The 19327-nt window shown below is 41.8% G+C and overlaps 1 protein-coding gene and 1 pseudogene across 6 annotated transcripts in view; one reads left to right on the plus strand and one right to left on the minus strand.

The window, feature by feature from the left end:
* GPM6A (glycoprotein M6A) overlaps positions 1-19327 on the plus strand; it is a 394708-nt gene that overhangs the window by 237789 nt on the left and 137592 nt on the right. The gene's annotated exons all lie outside the window — the stretch shown is intronic.
* On the minus strand, positions 16286-16457 carry LOC149870405 (U2 spliceosomal RNA; annotated as a pseudogene).

Here is a 19327-nt window from a genome sequence, read left to right on the forward strand (position 1 = left end):
ACACAGAAATGAATCACTGTCCCTCTGAAACACCAAATCTGAAACCGAAATGAAACATAGTTGTTTCACACAGCCCTACTGTTTGTGTGCTCTAAGGTTTTTAAAGATAATTAAAATACTTATTTTTTTTCCTGTTATTGATATCCTGAAGCTCTCTAAGAGTGAGTGAGCCACCTGGTTTATAGCATGATATTATGTTCCAAAAATAAAATACCCAAGAGAATACTAAGGAAGAACCATACTGCCATATGTGAACGGTAGCAAAATGTGACATTCGGCCCCTGACACTTGTTACATCTATTGTGCCCTAACTGGTTAATTGCACAATAAATTTAGACATGCTACACATATAAAGCAATTACCACGCAATAAAAATAGCCAAGAGCCATAAATGTGTTGCTTGAAAAACGTACAACATTTTTATTGCTGGTTTCTATCAAGCTTTAATTTGAATGTGTGGCATGTCACACCTGGGGATTAGTGTTCTCTCTCCCTGCCCCCCGTCCTGCAAGGGGACTCTGATTTACGCTTAACTCTGCTGCCCCAGGATACAATAGAAGGAGACCGTTGTGACTCACTGCCCCTACTCTTTTCTTCCACCAGATTTCAAGGCTACTTCTTTAAGAAATCATTTAGCACCTTTCTGTGAAACCCAGAATGTAAACAGTCACTCAAGTGACATGATTTACTTGCCTGATAAAGGGAGAGATAGGGGAGGAAGTTTGTTCAGAAACCTATGGTCAGGACAAGCACATACACAAAGGCATTATATAATGTCCCTGGAGTGTTTGAGACCCAGGGCTCCTGCCCTCCCTGCCCTTGCCATGGGTCTCCTTGGATTTGCACATGGGTTGGAAGGGAAGGTCCTTTACCCAGGGAGAGTCCACCTGACTTCTTCCCAAAACAGCTGCAGAGGGGAATGACAGCCTCTGGCAGTAGCTGTCCAGCTCACATTGCTAGTGAGCCCTAGCAGAACAAGTTTCCAAGACAGTTTTTCACCCCTGGATAGCTTGCCATTTGAATGTGAAGCAGGTTCTGTGGCATGACAGTTTCCATTGAGTAATATTGCCTGTTTATTGATGCAAGTAATGTCTGCCAGAGGCCTATCACTTTTATTTTTGTACTTTGTCATGACTAAGCAACATCTCAGCAGTTGCATGCTGTTATTTGAGATCTGATCATCAAATACGACCTGTGTTTATGTATGTATGTATTTATTTATTCTTAAAGATTTTCTTGTTCTGATAAAACTAGTCACTCTGAGTCACACTGGGAAGCAATTACCCATGCCAGTAACCACACTAAAATCATTGGGTTTGCTCATATGAGTGACTGTTCCAATCTGACCATCTGTGTTCATTTGAATACTTGTTATTCTTATTCAGCATCATTGTTTTTCCAACAAGTTCATAACCTTGATTTTATTACCTGCCTGTTGTCCAATCTCCTGTCTACTTTTTGATTAAAGCCTGACTTTGGAACTGCTTTAATATTGCAGGGCTTGGTTCAAAACTTTTCTGATTAGTAGCAATCAGAATAATAACATATAATCTTTTATAGATGAATGTTTGCCATTTGTACTTTGTTGAGCGAACCTGACTACAAGTATTCACAGTCTAATCAATAGTGCTGGGAGCAGAAGAAAGTACTTCTATGCTTAAGTCTAGATAACAGAATCAAACTTTTTTGTGACAAGAACCCATTGTATATGTCTAATGATCAGTGTGCAGTTGATGCTTAATTCAAGATTGTTTTATTTATTGATTTTATATAAAATAATTGTTATGCCTTATTTGTGCTGCAAAATACTGAATGTTTTTTTAAGACCAAAGCAGTACAGTGACTGGATTCATAAATAGGATTGATTGATGTAGGGAACGTATAGATCTAATTTTTCCTTACCAAAGAGATGTTGACTCCATGACTGAATTATACACTAAAGTAGCAATGAAACTCAGAGTTCTATCTAACTATTTAGAGGCTGAAGAGATGGGCTTTAGTGCCAGATTTGAAATCTTTTTGTGGTGGGAGGTGAAGAAACTTATTTCTGGCAACTTTCAGCAAGCATGGCTTGTAGAGGAATTTTTTCCCCCTCTGGGTAGGTCCTACTTGATATGCTGCCTTCTAAAGACAAACTGACAGCAGTGTCAACTTGTGATTCATTGGTAACTAGTGATTTGGCAACTAGCCCATGTAACAGATTTGGTATGTGACGCACACATTCTATATAGATAATGCTAAAACTTGTCATTTTGCATAGTTTCCCTTTCAAGGCAGGTGTTCATATATATTTCATATCAATCTGCAGTTTTTGCAGATGAAATAAGGTTCAGATGCAGTAGGTTAGTCCAAGCCTTTGGAAGAAAATAACTCTTGAGGTATTACAAACACAAGGCTAAGAAAGCAGAAAAAATCATTGATTTGCTATTTTCCTTGTCCGGAGTAGGGCAGTCCTCCTTCAGGAAGTCAGGATTTGGTATTTTTGTTTTACACAATCTCATAACTGCATATAGTACAAAATAGTTCTTGGTACTGTAAAAGTCCCATTTGACTTTGGTGACTAGTTGTCTCAATACATTTCAGCAAATATTTTACTAAAGCCTTTCTATGTATAGGTGGGATAAACTGGACATTGCCTCAGTGTCTGAAGCAAAAGAATTGAGTTTCCCTAACTGGGAATGTTATGTCTGTCTACAGCCCATTAGAGTATATCCCAAGAAATGTCACATTCTGATCTTGCTGATAGACAGTACTGTACTGCATTCAGTGGGACATTCTGAATTTGTGCTGATTTAACTTGGATCAGACTCTGACTCTACACTGCTAACACAAAAAGGCAGTAATCTGGGCACAGATTGACTATATCAGAACAAAAGTCTTAAAGAGTTTCTGTGATTTAACCGTTCCAAGGAGCCAGGATATCTATCTAACCATGTCCACAGTCTGATTTAATTCATCTAGGCTGACTGCAGTCTGCGTGATGTTCTGACCAATATATGACCATGCCCTAACCAAAGCTCTGAACCAGCAGTGCTCAAGCCAGAACCATGTCACCTAGCCTGTGAAGCTCTCTATAGGTCCAGAAACTTGGCAGTGAGGAAGTAGTGGCAACATTAATTGTTGCTCTCCTGCTGCCAGATTTCTGTACCTGCAGAGAGCCCTGTGGGCTAGATAATGTGGGGCTGCCCCAGTGCTCAGGCCACTGATTGACTGCATCTGGATGCAGGGGGAAGATGGCACCTCGGTACCTTAGTCAGGCTGATGCACAGAATCACACATGTGGATTAGCCCCACATGGGATCTGGCACACAGACCAACCCTGTGCCACTCATTTGGTCTGCAGGGTCAGAAGGTGATAATCAATGAAACTGAGAGTGATAGTTGATGGAACCAAGTCAATATGGCATGTGGTGACCAGTGGCATCCCCCAGGGCTCAGTACTCAGACCCGTACTCTTTAATATATTCATAAATTATCTGGCTTCAGGTGTCAGAAGTGGCCTGGCTAAGTTTGCAAATGACACCAAATTATGGGGAAGTGCGGTCCATCTAGAGGATAGGCTGTCAATTCAGGCCACAAGGTGGGCGGATCAAAACTTGATAACATTCAATACTGAGAAATGCAAGGTGCTCCACTTCGGGAGAAAAAACCTACATCATTCAGTAGCACCATGACCAAAAGAGACTTGGGGGTCATGACTGACCTCAAGATAAACATGAGCCACCAATGTGATGCTGCAGCTGACAAAACAGATAAAACTCTGGCTTTTACCAGTGCATCTCAAGCAAGACCCAAGAGGTCATCCTTCTGCTTTACTTGACCGTGGTGAGGCCGCAGTTGGAGTTCTGGGTTCCACACTTTAGAAAGGATCTGGAGAAGCTTGAGAGAGTCCAAAGGAGAGCCTTGTGCATGATTAGAGGTCAAGAGAACAGGCCTTATGAGGAGAGGCTGAAAGCCATGGGACTCTTCAGCCTGGAGAAGGGAAGGCCCAGGGGTGACTTGGTGGCAGCCTATAAGTATACAAGGGCTGTGTATCAGGAATCGGGAAAATTGTCTGTTTACCAGGGCACCCAAAGGGAAGACAAGGTGTAATGGTCACAAATTTCTGGAAGACCATTTTAGTCTGGATATAAGGAAAAACTTCTTTACTGTCTAAGTCTCCAGTGTCTGGAATAGACCCCCCCAGACATGGTGCAAGCACCTACTCTGGATACCTTTAAGAAACGCTTGGATGCTTATCTTGCTGGGGTGATCTTCCTGCCCTTTGGGCAGAGGGTCTGGACCAAATGATCTCGCAAGGTCTCTTCCAGCCTTGTCTATGAAATCTATGAAGTTTGGGCACCACTGGTCCGGAACACCAATGTCCCAGATCCTAACAACTATCTCTTCATTTTGTAAGTAGAAGCAAATCTCAAATACACTTAGGAGTTTTTTCAACATAGGCATTGGCTTTTCAGTTGCTTGCTAAATACTTTTGGAGAAAATTATTTCTGCTATAGCTCTCCTCTTTTTGTAAAGTGTACAATCTGTTTGAAAAAACTGCATCTTAACAGCATTAGCTTAATTAAGCATAATAAAAATCATGATAATTTGTCCTCAGTATGGAACATCGTTTTCATTTGTGAAAGCTGAAGGCAAATCTGTGCTTGAGAACTGCACATATAAATGAAAAAACCTATAAGCAAAGCAAATGTTTCCAAGCTGTGCAATGGCGCAGATATTGTACACTTGAGGGTGTTAAATATTTTATAAACTTCGTAGTGCAGTAAACTGTTTCCATATATTTGATAACCATAATTTCCATTTCTCTGCTTAGGTTATTAGATGTGCTTTATTCAAGAGTCTTAACTTACTCTGGGTTAAAGCCTCTCAGATGGAGCAAGTTCAGGGTCCAGTGTGTTTTAAAATGAAATGTAATGAGGTGCAGCAAACCCTTCTGAATTTTGTAATTTTGGTTTTAAATAACGTATGTGTTAAACACCGTTGGGGAATATTTTACTGAACATTAAAGAATTTAATGTTTAACTATACTAGGATATAAAAAGAATGAAAAAACTATCAAAACTTTAATATATGGTAAAGAAACGCAACAAAATTTAAGATACTTCCCTGACTCGCTTCTTTCAGGCCCAGTAGCATCTTGTGATTGGCTAAAATGTTCATATCATTGTGTGAGAACCAGCTGGCTACCAATTCAGTAGACCATTAATAAATACGTAGAAGAGAAGAGAGATGAAGTCCATTTAGAAAATATCTATGCTGCAGTTGTTGCTGTGACCAAAGCTTGTGTAGACAGCCTGAGATAACTACTAGCTCAGGTGCTTCTCACAGCCTAGTTGTGGTGGCACAGACCTCAGCATGGGCTAACTGTCTCTGTATTTTCCCGGTTCACCAGGTATATTAGGCACCCAGCACTGACTTCTGTGCTGGCATGACGACAGTGCTAGTAATACCTAAAAATAGCTAGTTTAAAGCTAGCTTGGGTATTTCTACTTGAGCTGCAGTCATAGCAGTGACTACAGGGATAAGCACGACCAAATTCTTGCATACTGAATGCCCTGTTAGTTTTCTGGTTGGGGTATTTGGCACATAATCCTATAATTAAAAAGAACAGGAAATAGTTGTTGTATCTTGAAAAATTTGTTAAGCCCTGAAACAGTTTTCCTTCCTGCCACAGGATGGAATCAACTGGGTTTTAAAACTTGGTAGGCCCTGCTCTGCCTAAATAATACCTATTTTGGAAGGGGTCTCTTTCTCTCTACCGTCCCTTCTTTTCTGTTTTTTTCACATAGTCACACAAAACAGTTTTAAAAACCCAGTTGATTCCATAGAAAATTTTCCCTTCTTGCCACAGGGTGGAATCAACTAGGTTTTTAAAATGTGCGCGCGCATGTGTGTGTGTGAGAGAAACCAGAAAAGAAGGGTGGGTAAGAGGAACAAACCCCGTCCAAATTACGTATTATTTAGGCAGAGCAGGGCCTATCATGCCTTGAGTAAGAAAGAATTCCTGTGCCCTATTTTTTACTAGAAATTCAGTCTTGAATCAAATTTTCCCCAAAATGTTAATTTATCTGTTAATTCCCAAAAAAGGAATGGATGAAAAACCATTTTATTGACAAATCCTTAATCAGCTCTAAGTGCTTTGTTTTCAGAAAAATATTTGTGATTCAATTCTGAGTTTTAAGATTGATTGGGATGGGGGTTGGTGTGATTTCATAGTGTTGGAAGGAGCAGAATCTGTAGGCAGATTGTTCTATGCCTACTCGTTTTACGCTGACACAGAGTTTTAATCTAAACCTGTTTAGCTGTACTTTTAATCCATCACCTCATGTCCTGCACTCTGTGACCAAGGAGAATAATGATTCTCTCTCTTCTTTATGGCTGCCTTTCAAGTGTTTAAAAACAATCTTGCATTGCCCCTTAATCTCCTTTTCTACTGACTACACATACCTAGTTTTCTCTTCCTTTTCCTCTTATAGCTCTTCCTTTTCCTCTTATAGCTTTCATTCAGATCCCTGTATCATCTGTGTTTCTGACTTCTGGTTCCCCTCTTGTTTCTTGACTTTCTTAAAGGATAACTTGTTACTCAAGCTGAAGCCTAACCTTAGTACCAACTAGACCAGCAGTTCCCAAACTCTGACAGATTGCGCACCACTAATTTAAAACAATACAACCTTAAGTACCACCAGCAAATGTTTCAGTTCAACTTTATGGACCACCAGTGCGTTTTTGTCATATAAAAAGTAATTATAATAATTCTGTTAATACGTACCGCTGACAGGTTGTCTGCGTACCACTGGTGGTACCCATACCACAGATTGGGAAACACTGAACTAGATTAATATTATCAGTTCTCATGCCTTTCATGCAGTGCTTATGATAAAGCAACCTAAAATTGCATATACGGTTTTTATGACAGGATCATGTTTCATAGTTTCATAGTTTCTAGGGTCAGAAGGGACCTCAGCAGATCATCTAGTCCGACCCCCTGCCATGGCAGGAAAGAGTACTGGGGTCAAACAACCCCAGCAAGATGTTCATCTAACCTCCTCTTAAACACCCCCAGGGTAGGAGCCTGCACCACTTCTCTTGGAAGTTGGTTCCAGACCCTAGCCGCCCTGACTGTGAAGTAGCGCCTCCTGATATCTAACCTAAACCTACCCTCTGCCAGCTTGTGACCGTTATTCCTGGTCACTCCTGGCGGTGCTCAGGGGAACAGGGACTCCCCCAATGCCTGCTGATCCCTCCTGACTAGTTTATAACAGGCCACAAGATCCCCCCTCAGCCTTCTCTTTTGGAGGCTGAACAGGTTCAGGTCCCGTAGCCTGTCCTTATAAGGCCTGCCCTGTTGTCCCCTGATCATACGAGTGGTCCTCCTCTGGACCTTCCCCATGCTGTCGACATCCCTCTTGAAGTGTGGCGCCCAGAACTGGATACAGTACTCCAACTGCGGCCTGACCAGTGTCGCATAGAGGGGGAGGATCACCTCTTTGGACCTGCTCGAGATGCATCTGTGGATGCATGACAAGGTGCGGTTGGCCTTCCTAACTGCCTCTCCACACTGCTGGCCCATGTTCATCTTGGAGTCAATGATGACCCCAAGATCCTTTTCCGCCTCCGTGCTGACAAGAAGGGAGTTCCCTAACCTGTAGGTATGGTGCCGGTTGTTCCTCCCGAGGTGCATCACCTTGCACTTGTCTGTGTTGAAACCCATCCTATTCTCATCCGCCCACCCTTGTAACCTGTCAAGGTCTGATTGTAGCCTGTTGCATCCTTCCAATGTGCCCACGTCCCCCCACATCTTAGTGTCATCAGCAAATTTGAACAGGGTGCTTTTTACCCCCTCGTCCAAATCACTGATAAAGATGTTGAACAGTGCAGGCCCAAGGACCGAGCCCTGTGGAACCCCACTGCCCACGTCCTTCCAGGTTGAGAAGGACCCATCCACTACCACCCTCTGGGTGCGGCATTCCAGCCAATTGGCGACCCATTTGACTGTGTGGGTGTCTACACCACAGCCCCCCAGTTTCTTAATGAGAACGGGGTGAGAGACAGTGTCAAAAGCCTTCCGGAAGTCCAGGAAGACTATATCCACTGCTACCCCTGCATGTAATGATCTGGTGATCTGATCGTAAAAGGCCACCAGGTTGGTCTGACAGGACCTGCCACTGATGAACCCGTGTTGGTTGCCCCTAAGCATGCAGTCCCCATGCTAACTCATGGTGAGATTCAGATCCACCATAACCCTCAGATCCTCGTCAGCAGTATTACAGTTCTGCTACCACCCAGTTATTCCCTATTCTGTATGTGTGCATTTGTTTTTTTCCTCACTAAGAGTAGAATCTTACATTTCTTTGTAAAAAAAATCACGTTGTTGTCTATAGCTCAGGTTATAAGTATTCCTTTGAATGGTAATTGTTTCTTACAAAGTGTTTTCAGTCCCTCCAAAAATTGTGTTATCTGTAGATTTAATCAACACTTTCTCTATTTTTATATCTGAGTAATTAATTCAAATGCCAAACTTCACTGCATTTAGGACAGGGCCCTGTGATACTTTACTTAAGACCTACTGCGAGTCTGACATTGAGTCATTAATAGTATTTCCTTGCTTGTGGTTATCCACCTAATTGTAATTCTATCTAGACCATGTTTCTCCAGTTCACTTATGAGAATGTAAGCTGCAACTATGTCAAAAGCCTTATTAAATTCCAGGTGCAGTATGTCAACTGCTTTCCCTTTGGCCACCAAGTCAATAAAAGGAAATCAAGTTGGTCTGACATGATTGTCTAGTAGGTAACCATTGGTCCTCTGGATCATGGTGTACTTGTAAAAGGTGTAGTCAGCTGCCTGATGAATCTGCTTGTAAGGAGTCCTGCAACCATCACACCAGATCTTTGATGTGTATACCTAGGCAAGAGCATGGAAGAGTGGAGGCTGCCTAGGACCTACCATCTCCCCTTTAAACCACTGAGACACAATCCAAAGGCTAGATCAAATCCAGATGTTCAGTGCCTCAGTAGCTGTAGCTTGTCTCAGACAGCAACAGATAAGACCTCTGCTGATTGCCTAATGCCTCAGCAAAGGCATGCTTCTGTCAGCATGATGTCCCTTAGGTTTTCTCCAACCAAGGAATACCCACAAAGCAGTGAAGGATAGGATTTTGAGGAGTCCTATACTCACCTTACTTTGTAGTATACAACTTTGTGGTATTTTATAGGAGCCCCAGGTAGCCTCACCACATTGTCACCAGGCCCTCTAGTCAGATGCAGTGTACAGTCATATTCAGAATTGTACAGTATTGAGATATAAAGAGGAAATAAAATTTCTCTTATTGTTGGACTCTTTAGGAAACTAGTTAGGCATCTACATGGTATTATAATTTATAATGTATATGTACTAGGCCTGTGCGAAGTGGCAAGTATTCGCTTCCGATTCAGATTTGGCTGACCTGGAAGACAGTGTTTCAATTCAGATATTTGAATCACTGTCCCGATTCAATTTGGCCGAATCATATCCAAAAGATTTGGCACCACTTCAGGGATTTGGCCACAGATTAAACAGGCAGCTGACACAGCTGCTTCTAGCTGGTAAGTCTGTTGGGGTTGGGGGAAGAGGCAAGGGAAGGGGCATGGCAGAGGGAGGGATTGGGGTTGGGACAAATTGCCCAGCTGGGGGTGCATTACTTGTGGAGGGGGTACGGTGGTGTGGGATGTGGGTGTGGCAGTGCTTGGAGTGGGGGCTCCGCTGCCACTGGGATGGGGTAGGGCAGACACAGGATGCTCCCAGCGCTGCTGCACCTGCATCCTGCACCCTTCCATGCCAGCTGGCAAGTGGCAGTGAGGCAGAGCCCTCACTCCCAGTGCTGATGTAGACATGGCAGCACTGAGAGCAGGGGCTATGCCCTAGTGCTGCTTGCCTCCTTCCACCCGGAGCGAGGCACGCCTGCATTGTGCCCCTGCCCCTCCCCCATGCTGGCTGGGCAAGTGGCAGCAGGGCATAGCTCCCGCTCCCAATGCTGCCGTGCCCACATCAGTGCTGAGAGCAGGGACTCTGCTGGCTGGTGTGGGGGCTATGCTTTGCTGCTGCTTGCCCCTTTCCACCTAGAGTGAGCCACACCCACATCCTGCCCCAGCTGGGCAAGCAGCAGCAGGGCATGGGCCCTGCTCCGAGTGCTGCTGCACCCACATCCCCCTCCTCCCACCCCCCTCCCCAAGTAATATACCCCCTGCCCTGGCTGGGCAGCTTGTCCCAGCTTCAATCCTTCTCCGCTCCCCCAACCCCAACAGACTTACCAGCTGGAGGCAGCTGTGTCAGCTGCCTGTTTAGTCTATGGCCAAATCACCAAATCTTTTCCAGATCTTTTTCTGATTTGATCCAGAGATTTTAACTGGTTTCCCGATTAAATTCAGATTCACAGATTCAGTCCCTGAATCGGGCTGAATCTCCTCTGAATCGAATCAGCTAAATGAAGCTTCGCACACCCCTAATATGCACCTATGTTGGCCAGATCTTAGGAGAATATAAGATGCAGACTGTCTTTAATAAGGGTAGAAGCTGAGGGCACTTTAACACACGCTCTGGAGGTTAGGGAGATGGCACTTTAATTAATGTGGCTCCAAGGGTGGGTGGCACACTGGGAGCAGCAGGGGCAAAAAAATGTTTTATTAAAATTATGGACTGAAATGTCACCCAATTAGGACAGTTTTACACGTAAAGGCTTCCTATAGTTGGTCTGTTTTTATACATAAAGCCTCCCCAGCTCCCTGTGGCTGGGCTGCTTAGGCTCCTTTGCCATGGAAAAAGACTCCTGAGAAGGAGGGGGCCATACCAGTATCCACTATATGTCAGTGTCCAGAGCTGGTGCCCCCTCATCCCACCCAAGTTATGCTGTTGCTTAGTCTGTATATTGAGGATGTATCTGTTTGTTTGCATACTGCAGCATCACATATGTTGGTTGAATTTTTTTCTTAAGCCTCTCTTTAGGATCTCAATATGAATTTTAATTATACATAAACACATCTATGTTCATAGAATTGCCTTGGTATTAGTAATCTGGGAATCAATAAGAACATTAATGGAGGCTTATTAATGAATCTTCTAGACTCTGCAGCTCTTGGAGACTGGAAATTACAGTCTTTCTTCCTTTCTTTTTATACAGTTGTCATGCAAACACCCACGGCTAGTAGCACAGTGCAGTGAACGATGAGAGCCAAGGATGAGAAATGCAGACTGTAGAAAGGAAACCAGCTATATGTCATAACTGATTTTGACAGGCCGCAAAATCATCATGTTTTGTAGGCAGTGTTACTGTAGGTTCATTTTTCATTAACTGAGACAATTATGCTGTATGATCATAAGTGAAAGATTCTTGGAAACTAATTCTTCCTAAATTTCAGGGAAAGCAGCACTGGGAGAATAGTCCTTTCCAGGCGTTTCATTTAACAGTTTGAAACATTCTGTAATAGAATTTCCTTTAAAATAACTATCCTTAATTTTAAGTATCAATGAAAATACTCCAGTATAATATGGTAGCTGAACAGTAGGACACCAGCAGTTCAAATCTCTCATTCTGCCCCCTCAGTGACCCTTAATCTTCACCTGAAGGAACCCTGAAGCTTAGTGTAAGCTACCATTTTCTTCAGCTCTCATTAAATTGAGTTGCAGAATTTTCTTGGCCCAACAATGCCAGTTGTGTATCCTTGTTAATGAGCAGAAAAAACAAATTACCACCTGACCCAGACTCACGCTTCTAATACAGAATAAGGACATTTTTATCCATAAGAACAATGATGAAAAAAACCCCAAACTTAATACTATATAAATTACTATTCTAGAGTTAAACATTTTCTCTGAAGTGCACACTTTACTAGGGTCTCTTGCTAGTGTAAAGTGAGCCAAAACAGCAGTGTTATGGTCATGCTAAATGACTACAAATCAAGTTATGTGGCAGTTGAAATAAGGTGTAGGCTAAAACATGAGCAATGGTGTCCAGAAAAGAGATGCAGCTGAGGAGGTCAGTGGCCCCATGAAGTTCTTCAGAGAATCTTGCTAGTGAAATTCTGATGAACCCTGGCAGGGATTTAAAAAGGTTCATTTAGCAGAGTCCCAAAACATTCAGTGTTGAAAAAACATCTATATTGCCCAAAAGTGAAATCACTTTTTTAAATGCAATATGTTTGACTGAGGATGCAATTTGGAATGACCTTTGCACTTCTCTATAGCAGCTTTATGGAGATTTGCCCCACAACAGTGGGGGAGGCAACCTTTTGGCAGGTATGCCACAAAGTAAATCCTTCCACTTCTCCGAGTGCCACTCTAATCCCCCTCCCTTGATGAGTCATTCCTCTGCACTCTCCTTCCTGCTCTATCTGCTACATTTCTCTCTGCTAGATCTGGTGCATGCCACTTTTGACATGCTACAAGTTGGCTACTCCTGCCTTATTACATTTCAATACCTTTGAAATCTTAAATTCAATTATTGCATACTAATATAGACTGATATATGTCATATGCTTGCTATTTGAAGAAAAAGACATTAAATTAATTCATTTTAGGCATTTAAAATGTAATATTAGTTTTTTCATAATTGTCATTAGCATTCAAAATCAGAGTGATTTTTCTCAGAAAATATTATTAAAAACTACTTCACAGACATCTCCTTCTCATCTTAGAGGAGCTGGTGAGACCATTTCTGCTGTTAAAGGACACTGAGTTTATGTAGTTCTCTGTTTGCCAAACAGCACCATACCTAGACTCCTGGAGACCCCAGGTGAACTTTTAGTATCAGATCCCCCTTTGCCAGAGATAATGATGATAATAATAAAAATTACAATTTTCAGGCCTTTCTGTTTAGGTGCCGGGCGACACCTCCCTCCCCCAGTTTCCCCATGCCTGTGTCTGGTGCTGCTGCCAAGCCATGAACAACATGAAATGCTGTTGTAATTTTCCCAGATGGTTTTCTAGAATGTGTTGCCAACTGGAATGACCAGGCCCTTCATTTCATGACCTCTTAAATTGTAAGGGCTGGAAGAGACCTTGCAAGTTCATTGGATCCAGCCTGATGCAGTACTCCAGCTGCGGTCTCACCAGTGCTGAGTAAAGTGGAAGAATAACTTCCTTGGTTTTGTCTGAGATGCATTTATTGATGCATGCCAGAGTATTGTTTGTCCTGCTGGCTACAGCATTGGACTGACCATTCATATTCATACTATGGTCTATTATTACCCCTAGGTCCCTTTCAGTTGTGGTGCTAGTCAGTTTGGCATCATCAAGCCTGTAAGTATGTTGGGGATTGTTCATCCTTTGATGGAGCACTTTACATTTCTCTATGTTGAACTTCATCTGGTTCTGATCCCCCCCAAACTTGCTAGATTGTCTATGTCCTCCTGTATCTGTAGCCTATCTTCAAATATGACCATGCTTCCTCATAACTTGGTGTCATCCCCAAACTTGACCAGTGAGCTCTTCACCCCCACATTCAAATCTTTGATAAAGATGTTGTAAAGAACTGGACCAAGCACTGGCCCCTGAGGGACACCACTGGCTACTTCTCACCAGGAAGACACAGATGCGTTCATTAGAACTCTCTGGGTTCTACCCCGCAGCCAGCTTCCTTCCCACCTAACTATCAAGCAGTTAAGCCTGCGATCCTCCATTTTTCCAATGAGAACATCATGGAATACTAGATCAAAGAACTTTTGGAAGTCAAGGTACACAATGTTGACCTCCTCTGTGTTATCCAGGTGGTGAGTCACTTGGTCATAGAAGGAGATGAGATTGGTAAGACAAGACCTGCCTGTGAAGAAGCCATGCTGACTGTCATTCAGAATCCTACCTTCTGCAAGCCTATTGCACATAGGCTCCTTAATGAATTTTTTCCAGGATTTTCCCTGGGATAGGAGTTAGGCCAATTGGCCTATAGTTATGAAGGTACTCTCCTCCCCTTTTTGAAGATGGACACAACATTGTCCCTCTTCCAGTCCTCAGGGACCTCCTTGGGGTGCCACAAGTTTTGGAAGAGTTTTGCCAGGGGGTCCACAATGACTTTGGCCAACTCCTTCAGCACTCTTGGATGGAGTTCATCTGGTCCTGCTGACTTATAGATGTCTATTTTTTGTAATTGATCATACACCAATTTGATGTCAAGAGTAGGAAGGCAGTCATTCCCACCATACCCATTCTGCACCCTATTAGCATGATTTTCCCCCTGTGAAATACTGAAGCGAAGTAGTCATTCAAGAATTCAGTTCTCTCCTGAGTGTCAATAACAAGCTGTCCTGAGTTTTTGAGCAATGGTCTCACACTCCCATTTGTTTTCCTCCTGTTCCCTACATACCTAAAGAAGGACTTCTTGTCCTTGATTTCAGTTGCTAATTTAACTTTAGTTGCCACCTTAGCCTTCCTCTTACACTGCAAGGGCAACTTCCACTTGGCAGAGGGATGGGGGTAGGGGGTGAATCTTGCTACTTTGGCTCTCTCTTCTCTTGCCAACAGTTTCAAGAACATTATGTAATATCCACATGTACTCCACCATATTGCGATGAGATGATAAAATGGCTCTGAAGTTGTGGTGCCATGCCATGCTGTGCCATACCATACAGTTGTATTAATTCTTTATAGACTGTGGCTTCAAGCTTGACTTCTCAATAATACTTCATTTCTGCGGAAGAGACCATAATGGAAACTGTTGCTCCAATGCAATGACTTTGTTACAATCCCCTTCTACAAAACACAGCATCCTTTTGTTTTAATGACCCTCTATTGAGGAATGTCTGGAGGCTGCATATCTGCTAAAAGATGCTGTGTTACCTTTGCTATGTTATTCTGACTTCTGGGTGAGAACTTATTTAGACGTTGTTTGTTTTATTGCTGCTCTTCTTTCCTGTAGCAGTGCCAGTGGAATTCAGAGACCTCTGTACTGTTTCTTTTTCTTCATGTGTAAAACATCCTTGTGCATCAGACGTTTCCTCTTGCTCTCTCTTGATGAAGACCAGGAAGTAAAAATATTTGTCTTTTCTGCATTCCCAACATTAAAGCCATTAAAAGTTACTACTAGAAGTGATAGAAAGTATTGTGTAGTTAGTCTTAGCAACTGCTGGTCTTTTAAAAATAGCAACTACTGTGTCTCATCTACCACAAAATTCTGTTATCTCTGGGAGGTCATACTGACAACTTAAATTACTCACTCGAACTTTTGTTGTGAATTGATTTTATTTCTTGAGTGGTCTTCACCGTGGTCTCTAATTTTCTTGGAGTGGTTCTAACATGCTTAAAGAAAGAAAATAGAAGACTTTGTAGGTTATTTTTATGAATATAAATAACTTGACTAATCTTTCTAGTCCAAACATGCCATGACTTCAAATCCTTGTGTTCTCTAATGTATAATACATTAATACATTTCATAATTTTTACTTTGTATGAAAACTTAAGATAACAGAAAATGGAGAAAGCTAACTGACATACTTGTAATTTACTATGTATTTGAGTATTATGGATAATGAAAGACTAATATTTTTACCCAATATTTATAATTGGACTTGTTGGGTTTTTTTGTTATAAGTGCTATCAAGTTCACTTTACTGATATACATCCTAGCATAGTTAAAGTTTTTATTTAAAAATAGATATTAGTTTCTGTTAAATGAAATGAAGATGACTCAGAACCATTCTTGTTTCTCAGCAGTAGAATGCATCAATCTTAGGTACTAAAGTTCACGAAATGACATAGCATTTTCTTACCTATTTGGCTTTTTATAATATAAAAGATATTACTATGTTTACTTGGATATAAGACCACCATGAATAGAAGAGGTCCCCCCCCCCACAATAATTAGAGTCCATATGTGGAAAATTTATAAATTTATTATAACTTTCCAGGTATAGAATCTAATTATTGGAGGCTTGCCCTTAATTTGTACCCCTTCCACTCTAAGAATGATAAAATAAATCTGAGGGGGTCAGGGGACCCTCTTGCCCTTTGCCCCCCACAACTTTTTTCCCTGCAGATCCTTCCCCCTGCTGTTACTGTCAGACCCTGCTCTCCCTGAGCACATGGAAGTGAAGGGTAAGTTTGAAAACACTGAGCTTGAAATAAACATGCCTGTAATAATTTGCATATAGGCAAATTACTATGGATGCCCATAGACTTAGTTCACCCAGAGTTGATGCTTTTGACCTTTTTTGTTTCTAAACTACTACAAGTTTTAGCACAAGTACTGCATAAAAATGTTTTTAAGCAGCACTTTTGCCCCTACTTAAGTATAAACTTTTTTTTTTGTTGTTGTTTTTTGTTTTGCACCGGTCCTGGAAACACTGTAATACCAGGTCAATGCATGGAGTGGATGGAGCACGCTCCGGTTTCACCAACCAACACCAAAAAGAATCTGCTCAATATAAACCTCCTGTGGAGGACATATCAGCGGGCTATGCATGACATTAGTCCAAAGCCAAAAGTCTCATGATTTACCATATAAAATTCAATGGGCTGGGCCCCAGCAGAGTCAGCAGTGTTTCAACCCATGGTGATCCCAAAGCTCAGCACTGTTCAGTAGGTGTGTGTGCTTCAGATACTCCCTTCTCTCCCAAAAGATGTGCGCTAATTAGCTGTCGTTCATGACTGGAACCGGGTGTTCTTGTTATGAGTCCTGGGATGCTCCAAAAATGTATATGGAGATTAGGTCCAGGGCAGCCTGGCCTGGCTTCACGTCACAGAGGGTGGGGCCACACTAATCATATGCAAGAGGCTGAGAAAGGAGACAACAAAGGGATTTTGGGTGAACCTATTTTTGTGATGCCAGACATTTGAGGCTGGTGAAGAAACAGGAATAATTGGAAATGGGAAGGAAAGGCACAACTCAGCTGCAGGAGTAAAGAGGAAGTTGAAAAACACAGTGTAGTGGCTCACCACAACAATGTATTTGATCAGGTTTTCCTTGTATGTGAATATAAGATGAGAAGCTTTCCCCCCCTGAAAACCTGCTCTTAGATTCAAGTAAACATGGTACATTTAACTAAATACGCATATCCACACAGTGGCTCATACAATGGCGTGTGGTCTGAAAAATTGGTCACTCGATGGAAGAGTTTTTTTACTAAATATGGACTGTATTTATAATAATTGCATTTAAATTTTGAAATGGGAGGTGGCCTAATGCCCTAACCATTTGTCTTGTAAAAGCATTACTTGGTTGTGATACACTGTTGATTTGCTGCTTTTGTTCAAGATGTGATCTCATCAGAGATACTGATCCCATTAACACAGTATCAGACCTTATTGATTTTATTCAGCTTCTGCTATGGTGACATTTTGTGTTGAAAGTGTCCAGTGGAAAATCATATTGTACCAAACCAAGTTTTGGTGTAACTCCTTTAAAATTAGTGGAAATAAACTGCTGTATTAGGAAGAAGGACTAATGTATGCTATAATCCATGGATGAAGACTTTCAAAGAGAGCTTAGCAGTTATTTGTGTGCATGTGTATGAGTATGTTCACACATATATGTGGAACAGAAAATAGTGTGATGTGATATAAATGCTTCCATGGGCTGTCATTTAGGATTATAAATACCTGGATAATTCCTGGCTTTTGAATTGTGTAGTTAGCCCAAACTCAAGCTGGAAAAAAAATCTTTTACTTCCTTCAGTAGGAACAGTTAGCACCACTTTGGCAGATGACACCATTTGTTTGCATTACTATATTGGGCTAGGATTCTAAACTTAGGCTTCTGTTTTTTACACGTTGGCCCCTGTAATTAATTCTACGTGTCCTTAAAATAATGGACTTTACAGGAGAGGTGGTTTTTTTTGTGCAGAAAGATTGTCATAGGTAACAAACCACAGGTTGCCTGTTCTGAGCCTCATGAATGTAAATATGTGCAGAGAGAAGTTAGAGTACATATTCGGTAGTATGGGAAGAACAGTTATCTGATAGATCAGGGTTTTTATTTGTTTATTTTTAAACTTATAGAGATAGAAAGTTAGAATGAACCCCACTCACAGTCTTGGGACCCTCCTACCCCCTTCTGCCCCTCCATCTAGCCTCTGTCCCTGCTCATCCCCCATGCCTTTGTTCCCCCCACCTCCCTTTTGCATTTGCTCCACAATGGCAGGCTCCATCCCTGTTTTAGCCTGGGGCACAGAATATGACCCTAGCCCAGCTCCATTAGGAGCTCAGTGCCCCATGATGCAGTGCCCCATGATGGAGCCTGCTAGTATGGAGCAAGGGTAAGGGCTGGGAAGAGAGGAGCAGGTGTGAGAGGGGACAGCAGAGGCTGCATGACAGGGGAGAGGCTGCAGGAGATGCTGCAGGATGCAGGGGGCAGAGGGTGAGGGGGGCTGTGAAGGGGCAGGCTGAAGTTGTGGCTATGGCCATGCCACTGGAGATCAAGCTACAGAAGCCATCTGCCCCCGCCCCCATGGGATTCCAAGATGAGGGTGCCCCCCATGTTATATGGGGAGAAAGGGAACCTCATGTTAGAACTGAGTAAAAGTGATACGTCTCCTGAATCCCTGCCCTGTGCGCTCTGCAATAGATGAAGATGCTACTAAATATTAGAAATCTGGATCGTGTTGTAAGTGTCATGTGATCTGGAATGTCTTGGTTAGGCATCAGAGCAAAAATGGGCATTTGCTTCACAGGATGTGAACTATTTAGTTGTGCTTCATACCTTAAATGAGTTTCTTAAGATAAAAGTGGTAATAAAAATAGAGGCATATGCAATATACTCAACAAAGCCAATTTAAATGATTTGTTAAAGCAAACTCAAATTTGTTTAGGCTGCTAAGATTCTCTTGTAATAAATATTATATTCCCATTAGATAACAATTTCATTTGATGGCCGAGAGAGTTTTCATTATGTGAGAAAAATCCCATTGCAGTCATAACTCATTTATATATTTTGCATGGGAGCTAGAGAGACCTCTACAGTGATGAAACTAGACTAGTAATTTGTCTTAGGTAGGAGACTGCATTTTGCACTGCTTTAAATTTTATTTAACTTTCTATGGTAGCTAAAGCAGGTAATGCAGTTTATGCTGTATGATTTTTTTTCTCCCAAAGATTTTCAATGGAATCATTTCTTGAATTGAATTTGTGAAAGAATATCTGCCTTTATTTCACTTTATTACATCTCTTTCAGTATATTTTTTTATTTTCAAATCTCTGTGAAGTTTCTGTTATCTGCTCTCATATAAACTAATAAACATTTAACTCAAATATAAGTGCAATTAGCTTCCCATCCTGCCTGTGAGTTTATGATATACATGCTGGCACACACAGAGATATAGATATAGATGTACACAATTTTGCTTTGTCTAGTGATAGCTTTTAT

Source organism: Crocodylus siamensis, chromosome 2 (assembly GCF_052110815.1).
Source record: "Crocodylus siamensis isolate JL-2025a chromosome 2, ASM5211081v1, whole genome shotgun sequence".
In the NCBI taxonomy this organism is placed as follows: domain Eukaryota; kingdom Metazoa; phylum Chordata; order Crocodylia; family Crocodylidae; genus Crocodylus; species Crocodylus siamensis.